General features: G+C 45.8%; 1 long non-coding RNA gene across 1 annotated transcript; it reads left to right on the top strand.

Annotated features, from left to right (window-relative positions):
• Positions 1 to 935: 935 nt before the first annotated feature.
• On the top strand, positions 936 to 9,236 carry LOC119854943. Its single transcript, XR_005292693.1, has 2 exons — positions 936 to 1,457; positions 7,770 to 9,236. It is a non-coding gene; the product is annotated as an uncharacterized LOC119854943 (long non-coding RNA).
• Positions 9,237 to 17,061: the final 7,825 nt, after the last annotated feature.

Genomic DNA, 17,061 nt, shown 5'->3' with positions numbered 1-17,061 from the left:
GAGGGGTTAAAAGGGAGAGAGAGGCCTGACTGGGAACAGGGACTCCCTGAGACACCCCCAACAGCCAGAGATTCCCTGAAGAAAGGTAGGCCAAAATGGGCCTGCCATGGTGGTTTGCAGCCCGTAGCTGGCTTGCTGTTGCTGGGGTGCGACTGCTGAAGATGGCACCCTGACTAAAGGGGGCAACAGCCAAATGAAGGTCATTTGTCTTATGCACGTGCCTGGGGACTGAGCAGTGAGGCCGGCTGGGAGCCCAGGGACACTCCAGTCACCTCTTGCCATAATCTGCTCTGCAATCTCTGGTGACATTTTCATGAGTAGGACGTTCCATGTGGAAACATCGTTATTCAGCACTAGAAAACAAACTGTATGGAACAATCCTGCCCCAGCAATGGGGGATGGGACTTCTCCATTTCCAAATTTCTCTGGTTAGACAGGCAGCTCTGGGAGAGAAATGACTTTCAACTTTTCCATCCAACAAAGTCAAAGGTATAGGAAAGACCCACAGACACCTGAGAAAAAAGAAAAGGAGTACTTGTGGCACCTTAGAGACTAACAAATTTATTAGAGCATAAGCTTTCGTGAGCTACAGCTCACTTCATCGGATGCACGAACGCTTATGCTCTAATAAATTTGTTAGTCTCTAAGGTGCCACAAGTACTCCTTTTCTTTTTGCGAATACAGACTAAACACGGCTGCTACTCTGAAACCTGTCATTATGCAAGACACCTGAGAGAGAGACAAGCTAGTATGTCACTTAATTCACCTGTGATGGGGCACCTGCCCACACACTAGGATCTAAGGGGTTAATAGAGCCCGAGGGAGGCTGTGCAGGAGGCAGCTGATCAGAGAGGGGCTGTGAGAAGCACCAATCAAGGCCAGGCTGACCCATATAAAAAGGGCTGCAGAGCCACTTCAGTCACTCCTTGGTGCTTGAAGAGGGAGGAGGCCTGCCTTGCAGGCTGAAGGTAGCAACTGCCTCAGACAGCGCAGTGCTGGAGGCAGAGACCCAGGGAGCTAAAGGCAGCTCCTGGCGGGCTGTAGGGATCTGTAGGCTGAGGCAAGGGCAAACAGGGTGTGGGGGGGATGCAGGGAAGTGGCCCAGGGAAAGATACTGAAAGGTTGGAGGAGATGCAGCTTGTGGGCTGGGACCTGGAATAGTGGATGGGCCTGGGTTCTGCCCTTCCCCCACCTTGCCACTGAGGAAGTGGCCAGACAATTGGCTGCAGAAGCCACTGAGGGAAGTGGCTGGACAGCAGATGGTGATACTGTCCTCTGGAAGGGGGGAGCACAGAGTGCGGCACTGCCGGAGGGGCTGTATCATGAAGAGGACACTGTGGCCCTGGGAGTGATGTGGGTCCCTGGAGCAGAAGTGACTGGGGCAAGACACCACCAGAAGAGGGCACACCGGCTAGCAGAGCTGTTCCTTGGGATGTCCAGCTTGGGCTGTCACAGTGGTGAGTCACACCTTGCCCCTCCATCCCATGCTGGCCAATGACGAATTGTTCTTTATGCACTCTGCTTAAATGCTTGGTCTTGTCTATTTTCAGGGGACTGAAGTGATGGGGTTTCTACAACTTCTTTTTGTTCCACAGCACAGTTAATCTTGCAACTAGGAACTGTCTTTGATATTGAACCCAGATTTTCCTTTTGCTCAGCTTCATCCTCATTATAGCCTAATCCATCTCTCTCCCTCATTGGTTTTCCTTCAACTACCTATAATAAAATACTTGCATAACAGAGGCACCCAGCAGACAAGTTCAGAGAGTAATCCAGGGACAGGTTCAGGCCTCCACTGCCATCACTGGAATGAGCATGTGGCTCTATAGTTCATTGGCTTTCTCTAAACAGATGGCTAATTACTCACAAGCAGCTACGAAAGTTAACTATAAATATGTAAATGGGGAGAAAATAAAATACTCATTAAACATTAGGCATTTACTATGGAAATTAAGTGTCATTAGATACATAAAAGACTTTCCCAACATTTGTTCTTGTGGAATATCTCCTTAAGCCTTCATTAACGTATCTATTCTTAACGCATGTAGGAATGGGCCACACAGTTAGATTAAAATCAGAGCCATCCTGAACTTGTGCTGTGAACTCAAACCCAAAAGTTTCTTTATTTATTTGTGAGCTTTGGAGAAGTTCCACCAGTTTCTCTTTATTTTCCAGTTCTCACTTCTTCTGTGCTTCCCAGTCTGATCCAGGAAGAAAACACTAAAATACCACAGAGAAGGTTATTCTCATGGTATTTTGACTTAACCAGAGCCAAACATTATAGGAGCACTCAGATTGCACAGACTAGAAGGGCTGCAGAGGCTCCTTATTGGAGGCCTCAGTGTCCTCCCCCACCCCGCCCAGGAAAGGAGCAGTAGAGGAGTCCTCCAAGCAGCCTAGAGTGGCTGCAGAGAGCAGCCAATCAAGGCCCAAGAAGGCCATATAAAAGGAGCTGCAGAGCAAGACAGTCAGTTCCTTGCTAGAGTTAGAGCAAAAAGAAAAGGAGGACTTGTGGCACCTTAAAGACTAACAAATTTATTTGAGCATAAACTTTCGTGAGCTACAGCTCACTTCATCGGATGCATTGCACGTGGTGCTCCGGACTGGCCAAAGGGAACTGCAGCACCACAGACAGCTCAGTGTGGACAAGGACCCGGGGAGCAAGAGAGAGCTCCTGGCTGGCTGCTGGGCATGAACATGGAAGAGCCCTGAGGTAACAGTGAAACTTTGTTGAAGGCTGGGGCTGTGGGGAAGTGGACCAGAGAACAGAAGCAGTTTGGTTAAAGGGGCATGGCAGCACATGGTTCCTATTCTTAGGGTCCCTGGGCTGGGACTTGTAGTAATGGGTGGGCCAGGGTCCCCCCGTCACCCCCATAGGCCACTGGGGAAGTAGCCTACGATTGGACAGCAGTAAATCCCCAGAAGGGCATCTGAACTGCTTAATGAAACCATTGCCTTCAGAGAGGAAGCCCTGGGGGTATGGCCCAATACCAGGGCTGGGACTAAAGACTGCAGACTCACCTGACGAGAGGGAGCGCTTGTGAGAAGTGGGTGCCACGCCATTACAAGCACAAAATATTTTAAATGAAATATGTACAGACTGCTCACTGAGACTTGGAGTAGAAGAAGGTTGTACCTTTGGTGATTCTACCTGCTTGCCTCCATCCTGTCCCAATCCCTCTTGTCTTTGCATCTTCTTCCAAACCAACCCCTCACTCTAGGCAGCAAACCATGGCTGCCAGCATGTCTTGCCCACTAGACTGATATCCCCTTTGGACAAAAGGGTGGTGGTATGGAACAATGCACAACCAGCCCTCCGAGCTGGAGCAATGACCTAACACTGTTCTGAAGGATCTCTGTAGAGCCACACAAATAGGATTTCCTCAACCTTAAAAGTTGGAAAAAACCTCATGGTCCACAGAATCAAAGGTGGGTGGAATCTCCAAAATCTCAATGAGATTGGTTAAGACTCAACTAGAGATGACACACAACAGCATCCTCCAGGCAAAGACCGGTCCCTATGGTCAGTGTTGCTGGTTGGAAAATGTATTTTATTTTCAGGCAAAAATTTTGATGACCAATTCATTTTTGTGGAAATGTTTCACAATTTGGGGGTGTTTTGGGGTTAAAAAACAAATTCCCACACTGGAACAATTTTGGCTGTTTAAAAACAAGTTGTTTTCCCTGGGTGTCTGTTTTCTGATACACCTTTCCTCCCCCAAATGAAAATGGAAATATTTCTGACACAACTTCCCATTTAGTCAAAATGCCTTTTTTCTTTGACCAAACATAGTGGTGAACCATTTTTTGATAAGCTTGAGTGGACAGTTGAATCGGAATCCAAGCAATTTTACCCCCCACAAAAATCAGAATTTGTCACACACCCTGGAGCAATTCTCTTGGATAGTCTCTCTCTGCGTGACAGCCATGGCATAGGATTTTAAAATACCTTGTGTGCTTGCAATCAAGACCAGGGAATGTGCAAACACATTACACTGTGTGGCATATGTTTAAATATCTCTGATATAAGAATCTATGGGGGGAGGTGGGTTATCTTGTTTTTGCAGTAGCACCTAGAGGCTCCAATCAGAGAACAGAACCCCATTGTGCTACATGCTGTACACACACACAGAGGGAAAAGATGTTCCCTAGTCCAAATAGCTTACAGCCTAAGTAAGTACCCTAAAAATAGTCTTCAATGTACCTTCTGAGGTATTTAGGAGACAGGGTCATGACACTGCCTTAGCCAATGACTAGCCAGTCAGTTACTTTTGGATACCAAACATTAATCAGCTAGGAAGAAAACAGTGGAAAAAAATCCTTAAATCTCATGATCCTGTGTCAACCAACTGGCTGCGGTTTGTGCAAAGTGAGGGTATAAATATGTATGATGATGCACTGAGGTGGGAGAAGGGTGGTCTAATATTTAGAGCAGCAGCCTGGAAGTCAAGAAACATAGATTCTGTTCAGATTTATTACTGGTTTGCTGTGTGAGCTTGGATAAAACAGCAAGACACTCTGTGCCTCACTTTCCCCATCCTATATCTGGTTAATGCTTTACAGTGGTGTCAAAGGGTTTAATGCCTTTATGTATCTAAGGTGCTTTTGGGGGATTCTCGAATGAAAGGTGCTATATAAGCGCCAGTTTTTTTTATGTATTATCTTTGCAAGCAGCGCAGGCAATGAATTACACTCTTGGATATGTTAGCAAGATGCGTGCTCTGTATCTCATATTTCTGGTGACAATATAAACGAGTTAATATCATTGTAAATACAGCCTGATGATACAGCAGTGTTCCTGTGTCCTCTGAGGCTTTGACTGCATCTGTTAATACAACCCATCATTTCAGCTCCCTTTAAACTCCAGCAGTAGCAATTGCTCTAATAAAATTCACTCTAAATCAAGAGGGGCAGACCCACAGCGATGGGGGATCCTTTTAGGTCAGAAATTGTGCATATTGGCAGGGCAGCATGGGCAAAGCTCATACTAATGTTCACCATGTCTTCCCCCCCCACTTTTTTGCCAAAAGTTGTAAGGAAACCATACACTACAGACAGAGTTAATATATACATCCCCCATGGCGACAGCCTTCTGGAATCATGGGATTAAGTTAGAATCTAAGCTTTTATTAAAACAGGATGTTTCTAGCCATGATGGTTGTGGGGAAAAGGTTTAAAAACATGACCAAGTGCAGCCATAAAGGCTCAAACTGGAAGGCAAATACAGAGACTCCCAGAAATATTTTTTAAAAACAAAACAACCCCCCCCTTTTTTTAAACCCATTTTGGGATTTTTTTATTTTTTTTTTGGAGGCCTTATGCATGATTGAGTGTTCCTGGTTCCCAATACTGGGATTAGAACCCTGATCCTTTGAAACCACAAACCTCCACCACTTGATCTAAAAGAGCACTCTTAGCTATGACTACTGTTGACTACCATATGTTGGCTACAATATTTGCTCTTAACATTACTGGTACTTAATGCATACTAACACATATGGTGCAGATAATACACATTGTTATGAAATGTATAATATGTATTATCTGCACCATATGCGTTACTATGCATTAAGCACCAATAACATTAGGCTAGTTCACTGTTACAATATTTGCTTGTAAATGGGCCTGAACTGTAGCCCTGTTCATTTATGCTATGTATCCCATAATTCCTTGCATTTGCTGAAGTAAGCATTTGGCACAAGGAAGAAGAGACTGTGTCAAAATCAAGATAGATTCATTCTGTGTCTTAGTACAAGCTAGGGAAGTGCCTTCATGGACCAGTACCTGGAATGCTAGTATCCAGAACACAGATAAAGAAAGAACAGAATAGGGAACTGGGAAAAACGGATGGGTTGGATTTTAGTGACATGTTAACAGATGTGTAATCTGTAAAATCATCATATAAATACTACCAGTCGAAATGTGTAACTTCGGGAGTTCACCTTCTGCATAAGGTAAATGTAACATCGCTGCACGTGATGGCTTCCTGGAGACAGGTATTGTATAGAACCTTTTACCTGTACGTTATTATTGGCTTGGAGCAATAAACCTGACTGACATTGGTTCTTCGGCCTTTATATCTTAATGAACCAATGTGTAGTCAAGCAATTGACTACAATTTATCAACACTTGTAATGGTTTGGAATAGGACACTGAGCCTCTGTGTGCATTCATGTATCCTAAGTTACTGTTAAAGAGCCCCAGGGCCATCAAACTGGGGTCTGTGGCTGCAGGTCAGTGCCTGCTCCTTGTCATGAGTCCTACAGGAAATTGCATACAAAGTGTCCCACTTCTTGGGTGGGGAGCCAAGGAGAGACTAGGCTGGGGATTGGGGAAGGCCCTGGGCAGAGGTCTCCACGCCTGTCAGATGGAAGGTTTGAGAGGAAGACACCTGCAGGGAGGAGGAGTAGCTGGGTGTGAAGTTGCAGCTAGAAATGGTGGTGGAGCCCCAGAGACAAGGTTAGATACAACTCCGAGGGCAGTGCGGCTGAGCTGCTTTGCTTTGAATCTTTGTTTCTCTCTTACTAAAGAAAAGCCCCGGGCGAAGGAACTGGAGGCATGCATTTGTCTACGGAGGCCGAGTCCCCTTCCCCCACACCTGGTGGCTCAGCCCAGCAGCTTTCATAGGTCTCGTTCTCTCTAGCCCAGTCACCAGAGGGCATTGTCGCAGGTGCTCACACAAAGCCAGTAAGCTAAAAGAGCACTTCAGTTTCCCATGCCTTTTGCAGAACTGTTTTATCTCGGGGGGGGGGGGGGGGGAGAGGGGAGGGGCGCCACTGGATCAGAGTTTGGAAACGCAAACCGAATGCAACTGTGTGCAGATGGCTGGAGACATGAATCAGCTTGATTAATGGTACCAGGAAAGATGTTGTTCAATATGCTGTTTGAGGTTTTGATGCTTATTCCAAGCAATTCCCCAAATATACTTCACTAGCAGCCAACGGCAAGGGTTTAATAAGAGGATGGAATGGGGAGAGGCCCCTCGTGTGTCTAGGGGGTATGAAATCACAGACGCTTGCGAGGGTCACAGATCCCGGCTCTTTGTCAACATTTGAATTATCCTGATTCCATGACCCCGGTAAAATGAGACTGAGCAGGACTCTGAAGGATGCCAGTCTGTTCCTGTGAAATGGGGAGAGATACAGACGCGCTGGGGTGTGTGTGTGTGTGCGTGCGCGCTGTGTCTTTTTAAAACTGTAGCTGCAGAAGGGGTAGGGGGAGGCTCTAGGGAGAATCTCTCAGTAGAGTGAGGCAGAGAAGCTTTAGAATAAAGCTGTTTTTCTTAAGCTAAGTAGTAGAAGAAAAAGATTCATTGTCAAATGACAGCAGGGATGGCCAGGGCCCTGAATCCTACTGGCATGTAGGGTATGTTTACACTGTAATGTAAGCCCAGGGTTAGTGGCATTTGAATACACAGACCCTGGGTTTGCAAGCCTGGGACTTGAGCGTCCATGCTGTGTATTGACCCTAGGTTTAAAATTTCTGGACCCAGGTGCCAAACCTGGGGCTTCAGCGTCCACACTGCAGTACACAAACCCAAGTCAAACCAGCCTTCCTAGCGCCCTCAACAGCTGTTGCTGCTCTAGCCCCTGGTTTGTGATGCAGTGTCAGAACTTACTTGCAGGGTGAGCAGTCAATAGGAAGTTGTCAGTCTGTCAGGTTCCTAACGCAGCCTGCCATGCCATCTCTTGGGTCTGTGTGCTCCTGGCAACAACAACATGGAGGAATCACCATTTGAAGAACTTCTTTTGCTTGCACTCCTGTTTCAGCAAACAGACAGCATCCATGAGATGCTGGTGGACATCCTGGCGGCAATTTCTGATCCACCAAAGGTGCCTGATGGAGGAGGATGACGATACAGATGTAGAGGAATAGAACTGCCTGATGCTGCTTGTGACTCTTGGTGTGGTTGCTGATGCCCTCTACATAGACTGGCACTTCTGGAGCAGGGCCACAAGCACAACAGACTGGTGGGATCACATCATATGGACCTGAGGTGACCAGAACTTTCACATGAAGAAAGCTACATTTCTGGAGCATTGTGAGCAGCTTCCCCCACCCTCCAGATTGGGGGACACTCATGACGGCAGCCATACTGGTTCAGAAGCAGGTTGCTATAACAGTCTGGAACCTGGCTATCCCAGACTGCTACAAGTCCATTGCTAACCAGTTCAGAACTGGAAAATCACCCACATGTAAAGTGGTTGCCTCCAAAAGTTTTGCAATCAGTCATGTATTTTACCCAATAGTGGTGGTCATAAACAATATCCCTGAAGTAACTGCTGATTTTTGAGAGAATGGGGTTTCCAAATTTCTCCATTGACTCAGGTGCCCACATTTTGTCCTCCTCAAGGAGCACGTGGGTACATAAACTGCAAAGGGTACTACCCCATTGTTATACAAGCCCTTTTGGACCACAGAGGCTGACTTACAGATGCCAATGTGGACTGCACTGGAAAAGTTCATGATGCCAGGGTTTCCAACAATTGGGAGTCTACATTCATGGACAGCCTGGGACACTATTTCCACCAATGACGTTGTAATAAATGGAGTTACTGTCCCCACTTTTGTCCTGGGTGACCCATGTACCCTCTTTTGCCTGGGCTTACAAAACCATAATGATTTCAGAGGCCTTGGCCAAAGAGGTTCAAAGTCACACTCTCAGCAGGTGCAGAACAGTTGAATGTGCATTTGGCAGACTAAAATCCTGCTGACGCTGTCTACAGCCCCTTTGGATGCCCATGTCCTCAATGCTGTCTTCATAATTGTGCTTTGCTGTGCTCTTGACACAGGTGAGCCATTTGCCCTTGAATGGAGCTATGACAGTCATGGATTGTTCCGGTACACTCAACCGGAAAGTGTACCTACCACAGCTGAGGCAGGGTGCATTTGGGCAACACAAGTCAGGGATGCTTTGCATAGGCCATTGGAAGAGAGAATAGTACATTTTATGAATGTGCTTGTACAGTCTTCACAGTAAATGAGGAACTGTTGTCATGCAATGAAATGTGGGTGTGGGAAGTGGTGGATTGCCATGCATTGCAGTTATGAATGACATGAGCGCTTATGAACAGGCAAGAATTGTGGATTTACGGTATGGCTTTATGTAGAGAAATGTATTGGGGAAATGTTTGCACATAGCTTCCCAGTTGTTCCTTCTGTTTGCCTTTATTATTTGAAACACGTATTATAGGATGTGATGCAGTGATGACAATAAAATTTCTTTTTTTTTTTTTTTTTTTTTTTTAAAAAAACCTTTATTTGAACCTGTTTTAGAAAAGCACAAGATTAACTATTGCCAGGTAGGCCAGCTGCCACTAGCACACCAAAACACCAGTAATAAACCGATACCAAAACCTTCAACAAAAACACAGGGAAACCATTATAAACAATTTGGTGAGGGACCTTTCAAAGTAAGCAGTCATGGGAAAAGAGGGAAAGTTCTCTCATGGATTGGTAACTTGTTAAAAGATAGGAAAAAAGGGTAGGAATAAATGGTCCATTCTCAGAATGGAGAGAGGTAAATCATGGTGCATCCAGGGGCCTGTACTGGTCCCAGTCTTATTTAACATATTCATAAATGATCTGGAAAAAGGGGTAAACAGTGGGGTGGCAAAATTTGCAGAAGATACAAATCTACTCAAGATCTTTAAGTCCCAGGCAGACTGTAAAGAGCTACAAAAGGATCTCTCATAACTGGGTGACTGGGCAACAAAATGGCAGATGAAATTTCATGTTGATAAATGCAAAGTAATGTACATATAAAATTATGGGGTCTAAATTAGCTGTTACCACTCAAGAAAGAGACCTTGGAGCCATTGTGGATAATTCTCTGAAAACATCCACTCAATGTGCAGCAGCTGTCAAAAAAGTGAACAGAATGTTGGGAATCATTAAGAAAGGGATAGATAATAAGACAATATCCTATTGCCGCTATATAAATCCATAGTACGCCCACATCTTGAATACTGCATGCAGATGTGGTTGCCCCATCTCAAGAAAGATCTATTAGAATTGGGAAAGGTTCAGAAAAGGGCAACAAAAATGATGAGGGGTCTGGAATGGCTGCCGTATGAGGAGAGATAAAATAAGACTGGGACTTTTCAGCTTGGAAAAGAGAACTAAGGGGTGTGACAGGGTCAGGCCAGGTAGCTAAAAGAGAGTGGTTGAAGGTAGATACATTAGTTCCAGGTTAAGTAGGTCCCTTTTCCCTGGGTAAGATAACGGACTAATCCAGAACACTCAGGAACTTTCTAGAACTAATTAAGGCAGGCAGGCTAATTAGGACACCTGTAGCCAATTGGGAAGCTGCTAGAATTAATTAGGACACCTGGCTTAAAAAGGCTGTCACTCCAGTTAGTGAGGTGTGCGTGTAAGGAGCTGGGAGGGATAGGACGTGCTGCTGGAGGACTGAGGAGTACAAGTGTTAACAGACATCAGGAGGAAGGTCCTGTGGTGAGGACAAAGAAGGTGTTGGGAGGAGGCCAACGGGAAGTAGCCCAGGAAATTGTAGCTGTCATGCAGCTGTTCCAGAAAGCACTCTAGACAGCTGCAGTCCACAGGCCCTGGGCTGGAACCCGGGGTAGAGGGTGGACCCGGGTTCCCCCAAACCTCCCAACACAGGAGCTTCCACCAGAGGTGAAGGTCTCTGAGCTGGTCCCTGACCCACATGGTGGATCAGCAGAAACTGCGGGGATTGTTCTTACTCTTTTCCACCATGCTGGCCATTGATGAGGTTATCTGAGTAAACAGCAGATTTGAGCCATGAAAGTGGCCAAACTGAGGGCTGCCATGAATCTCTGACGCAAGCAAAATCTGCCAATAAGGGCAGGACCCACCAAGGTAGAGGAGGAACTTTGTCACGGGGGTATATAATAGATGTCTATAAAGTCATGACTGGTGTGGAGAAATAAGGAAGTGTTTGTTTCTTCTCATAACACAAGAACTAGGGGACACCAAATGAAATTAATAGGCAGCAGGTTTAAAACCAACAAAAGGAAGTATTTTTTCACACAACACACAGTCAACCTGTGGAACTCCATGCCAGAGGATGTTGTGAAGGCCAACAGTATAACAGGATTCAAAAAAGAAAGGCCCATCCTGGCTAATAGCCAGGATGGGCAGGGATGGTGTCCCTGGCCTCTGTTTGCCAGAAGCTGGGAATGGGCGACAGGGGATGGATCACTTGATGATTACCCGTTCTGTTCATTCCTTCTGGTGCATCTGGCATTGGCTGCTGTTGGAAGACAGGAGACTGGGCTAGATGGACCTTTGGTCTGACCCACTATGGCCACTCTTATGCTCTAATAGATGCCCTACTGTTGCATGTTCCCTGTTCTCCTTTCCCTTCTGTCACGAGGTCTACTACTCACTGCTTTGATGCCTCCTTCTGGATGCATCTGGGGGTTAGTCCATGATCAATCTGATGCCCCCTTCCTTCAGTTGTTCACCACATTGTCTAGTTACTCTTTGACTCAGGGTGCACCCTCTTTGTGACATGGCCCATCAGCCAGGTCACTATCATCCTCCCCTTCCAGGGTAACAAAGTCCTTCAGGACAAACTGTCTCTCACACTCTTCCAATCCAGTGCCCGGACTGCACCATTTCCTCAGTGGTTGGTAGGGGAACATAGGCCTTCCCCACTGCTCTGGATTCCAGCCCAGGGACTCTGTCTAGCAACCATGGCCTACATGATCTCAGACCCTGTTGCTGTTTTCCTGGGGTCCTTCCTACTTTTTTTTCTGTCGTCTTGTCCCCCTGTGGGTTACTATTGGAGCTTCGTCTGCTACCAGTGGCTACTTCACCCTCTCTTGTGTTCTTGCCAGCGTCTGTATTCCCAGGCAGGATCCCAGGGCTTACACCCTCCTAGGATTCCTCCTTGTCTCTTGCCAAGTCCGTTCCTTTCCAGGGAGCGACTGCTGAGTTCCTTTCTGCAGCCCCATTTTGTTTTCTGCTCCCTGGTTAGATACCAGCCTAGCCTACCCCTGCCCAGATGGGCTTAATCACCAACTGGCCTACACTTAAAAAGTTAGGTCAAACCAGCTACATCATTCCGGGATGTGAAAAATCCACATCCTTGAATGGTGTAGTTAAGCTGACCTAACCCTGGTGTAGACAGCACTAGGTCAACAGAAGAATTCTTCAACTGACAAAGCTATCCCCTCTCAGGAGGTGGATTACCTACTCTGATGGAGAACCCCTCCCATTGGACTAGGTAGTGTCTACACTGACTGGCTACAGCAGGGCAGCCATGCCACTGTAGTATTTAAAGTGTAGACAAGCCCCTAAAATGCTGCAGCTTCCCTGGGCTGGGAGCCTCTCTACGCTCTCTGCTTCTGCAGGGGGCCCTTGCTAAAGAGATTCCTGCTGAGTGCTTCCCGAGCAGCAAGCCTCTAGCTGAAAGCTCCCTGCTGGTGCAGAGGGCAAAGAGGGGCTCCAGGATAGGTAGTAGCTGGTAGGAGAAAGGGGATGAGGTAGTGACACGTGTGTCTTATCTTTATAATGGCATTTTTCTCAAGCACTCAGCCTACCTGTTCAGCTGAAGATGATTTGAATGAAGTAAGGAAGAAAAATAGCCAACATGATGGTAGTTGCATTACAGTTGGATTTTTGTCTCGCTATTACTGCAAAAATCCACAGCCAAAAATGTCACTTGTTTTCAAGGGTTACTAAATGGAAGTATGAGGTTACAGAGATGTTTAGAAACCAAATACCCAGAAATCTTAAACAAGAACCAATTTCTTTTTTCCCTTGGAAACAAGAAGAATTAAACTGGCCAAAAAAAGCCACTATTCCTCAAAAAGCTTTAGAAGCATCTTATGCTGTGGCTATGCAAATTGTAAGATGCAAACAAGCATATAGACAGGTTTCAGAGTGGTAGCCGTATTAGTCTGTATCAGCAAAAAAACCATTGAGTACTTGTGGCACCTTAGACTAACAAATTTATTTGGGCTTAAGCTTTTGTGGGCTAAAAGTGGATTTTAGCCCATGAAAGCTTATGCGCAAATAAATTTGTTAGTCTAAACAAGCATATAATTGGTGAGATTGTTCTACTTCCAGCACATGTGTAGAATTATGATTGGGGAACGAGTAGCTGTGGCACTGAAAACCACTCCTATGTCAAATAATACCATCCATTGATGCACTGATGACCTTGCAGAAAATGTCCAGGACCAGTCAATAGAACAAGTTTAAAGTCAATATTTTGCATGGCAGCTTGAGGAATCCACAGACACAGGCAACATGACAAATTGGAGAAAGTCCAGAGGAGAGAAACAAAAATGATTAAAGGTCTAGAAAACATGATCTACGAGGAAAGATTGGGGAGGGGGGAATTGGTTTTGTTAGTCTGGAGAAGAGAAGATTGAGGGGGGACATGGTAACAGTCTTTTTAAGAACCTTTTATGTACTATAAAGAGGAGAGTGATAAATTGTTCTCCTTAACCGCTGAGGACAGGACAAGAAGTAATGGGCTTAAATTGCAGCAAGGCAGATTTAGGTTAGACCTTAAAATTACTCAGGGAGGTTGCAGAATCCCAGTTATTGGAGGTTTTTTAAGAACAGGTTAGACAAACACCATCAAGCATGGCGTAGAGAATACTTAGTCTTGCCTGAGTATGGGGAACTGGACTAGATGACCTAGCAAGGTCCCTTCCAGTCCTACCAGTCTGATTCTATGGCTCAGCTTCTGTGTAATATGAGATTTGTCAAAGCAGGCACAATAGTTGAACTTTTATTTTGCAAATAAACCCCAACCCAAGCAACTGCTGAGGAACTAGTCAAGATCCTCAGTAAAAGGTCTTAACTGGGCTACATGAGTGGGGCTGTGCACCAAGAAGCAGCAGCCACAATCAAAGAATAGTGGGATTGCAGCATGAGTGAACAAAGTGGCACTGGTAGCAGTTTGGACACACTGCACGGTTCATCCCCAAGCTTTGGCATTGGAGAAGTTGCAATGTGAAGTGCATGAGGCCCACAACATTATTAAAATTAATTGTATAAAATCCTGGGCAATGGGCACACATTGTGCTGCGCAAAGAGATGGGCTCTGATCATGCTCAGCTTCTGTTTCACAGTGAAGTCAGGTGGTTTCCACATGGCAAAGTGTTGCAATGCATCTTTGAATTGCATGTCAAAATCAGAATTTTCCTCCTGGGGAAAACAGACTTTGCAAATTATATGTGTAATGTAGACTTCTTGACTGTTTGCTTACCTGGTGGACATATTTAGGAGAGTGAATGCACTGAACCTAACACTTCAAAGTAGAAATACAATTATACTAGATCCGAAAGAAAAATCCAGGGATTCATGAAGAGCTTTGTCTTAGGAGATGCCACACTGCAAAGGGAGTTGCCGAAAAGTTTCCAGATGTAGACTTTTCAAAAGCATGGCATGAAAGTGATCAAAGTGCTATTGAAGAACAAATATTCACTCCTTTGTCAGCATTGTATTCCCATGTTGATGAATATTTTCCTGGAGCTGAAAATGAATCTTCAGATAACAAACGGATGTGAAACCGCTTCTCAGTAACAGTTGACTCCTCCATTCCAATTTTAAGCATCTCAGCCCAAGAGCATCTCTTAGCATTGTCAAGTGATCATACACCAAAGATCAAGTTTCCAAATCTAAAACCATGACATTCTGGGTTTCTGTTGAAGGAGAGGACAAACTTGGCAAGGAAGCTATGAAAGTGCTGCTTCCATTCACTTTGTTATCTCCGTGAGTCTGGGTTTCTGGTAACGATTTCTATGAAAATTAAACAGAAATAATTTAAACTTGGAAAATGACTTGTCCAGCGCTATCCAAGAGTCAACCAAACAGTCTACAACTCTGCAGTTCAAAACAGGCCCAATCCTCTCACTAAAATCCGTATTTTCAAATTATACTTTCAAAAACCTGGAGTAGATTGGATTATATAACCAAATAAACCATATGGAGTTGATTTATATTTGTAATATTGCCCTGAAGTCTTGAATCTAATGTTCCGAGTCAGTAAAAAGAGGTATTTGATTGCAGGGAGCCACCACGTTCTAAAAGATCAGTAAGGAAGCCCTGCTACTAAACTGTTTGAGAACTAGACCGATAAATGAGTCGTCAGCTGACCAAGCAGTATAATGAGTTCCACACACAGTTCTATTGCGTCTCTAATAGTTTCCAGTACTGCTGGCCAAAAAATGGGGCATTTCACGATGGAGTTTTTGTTTTTCCCCAGCAAAAATCTGAAATATTTTGGTTTGGAAATGCTACTGCAGTGCCTCACAGGAACTGTAGATCGGGTGTCTCATACTGCCATTCTCTTCTGAAGGCTGGGCCCCTGGGCTGGACTACATCTCCCATGATGAGATAGATTCAAGCTAATATCCCTTCAAATGAATGACTGGCATTTACCTTAGATATCCAGCAAACTGGCCCTTGCATGGTTTGTGCATGTGTCAGTTACATCCCTTTTCCTGGTTTAATGCCTTTTTAATAAGGAGGCATCCCTGAAAGCACCCCAATATATTGATTGACACAGAGTGCATTTACTCCCTGTCATCAGCTATTCATCTCCAGCACAATCAAAGCTGCAGATTTCTTTATTTTCGGTAGCACTCTACTGAATGTGGCAAATACTTAGAGCAGACTAGGGTTGTCGTCCTCTGCTAGCCTTCGACCTCTGTAGTTTGGATAAAATGGAATGTGGATCTGAACCAGCTTGGATTTGCAAAACCATAACAGCTTTGTCATGCTGTGGCATGTGAGAACAGGGCCAAATGCTGTTCAGCTGTGCACCTCTTTGTAAGACTGGGGCACAGGCGATCTGTCCTGGTGGTTGCTGATGGCTGGTGTCAAAAAGTCCAGGATGGCCCTGATGCAGTAGTCAGTGAGCAGGGATCAAAGTCATGGCCAGAGCCAGGATCAACAGGCAAGTGTCAGAGTCAAGCCAAGGTTTGAGAGCAAAGATCTGGAGTAGTTACCAGGCTGGAGTCAGGAGGCAAGAGTCAGGCCAGGGTTGGAGACTGGAGATCAGAAAGTGAGGCCAGCTCTGGAGCTGCAGCAAGCTGGAAGCCTGCACGGTTGCCTGGGCAGCTTCCCTGAGGCACGCCCCAGGGTTAAATCCTAAATGTGGGCCAATGAGAGGGACACAGGACGCTGTCATGCTGGCCCCTTTTGGGTGGTACGTCCTGCAGGGCCTAATCTCCTTAGTGCTGCAGCTCTGCATGGCCTCCTGGTAGCGATTGTGCTGATGTCTGCTTCCCCAGGCTCTGTAGCCTCCAGTTCTAATCCAGTTACACTCTGCAACCCCCTTGACCTCTGTGAGGTTTTGGGCACACTACAGGGTGCAGCTAGTTCAAAATTAGCTCAGATGTGCTTCAATCCCACCTCTCAGTTGCAGTGTAGACGAACCCTTAATGGGAAGCTGAGATTCTCTGCGTTTAGAGAGCAAAAGATAAAGCATGGTAGACTATTAGCAGCTGCTATCAAGGGTTCTGTGTCCTGGGACGATTTACAGTGTGTAGGCAGAATGAGTTAGAGAACCAGTCTGTGTCCGGGAGCCTGGGTAAGAATCCCCTTTTTATTAATCGCAACCATGTCCTGTCCCTTTTGTGCTGTGTGGGACACAACAGATGGGACAGCATATAAAACCTGTTCTCAAACTGGGGGGTAGAGCTGGACTGGGATTATTTTATCTGTATTACCATAGCAACTAGGCATCCCAGTCATGGACCAGGGCCCCGTTGTGCTAGGTGCTGTACGAACACAGAAATGGTCCCTACCCTGAAGAGTTTGTAGTCTAAGTACAAGATAAGAGCAGGGAGGGAGGCAAAGGGGGAATTTAACCTGGGCTCCCTGTTTGACAGGTCCCCGCAAACCTGTGCTGTTTGGATGAGTAGTGTTGCAACCTGGCACAAAGGCCACAGTTCCTCTCAGGTTTGGCCTGGCTCCCACTCAGGGACAGAAGAATGTCTGGGCCAAATTTGAGTGAGTGGTGCCCCTGAGTGCCAGTCCCTCAAATTTACTCCAGCTGCCTTTCCACTGACAGAGGCGGGACCAGGCCAAAACTGAAGGCACCATGTCCCT

Source organism: Dermochelys coriacea, chromosome 4, assembly GCF_009764565.3.
Source record: "Dermochelys coriacea isolate rDerCor1 chromosome 4, rDerCor1.pri.v4, whole genome shotgun sequence".
Taxonomy (NCBI): Eukaryota; Metazoa; Chordata; order Testudines; family Dermochelyidae; genus Dermochelys; species Dermochelys coriacea.
The sequence above is the reverse complement of the archived record's forward strand: the minus strand, read 5'-3'. Positions and strand labels throughout refer to the sequence as shown.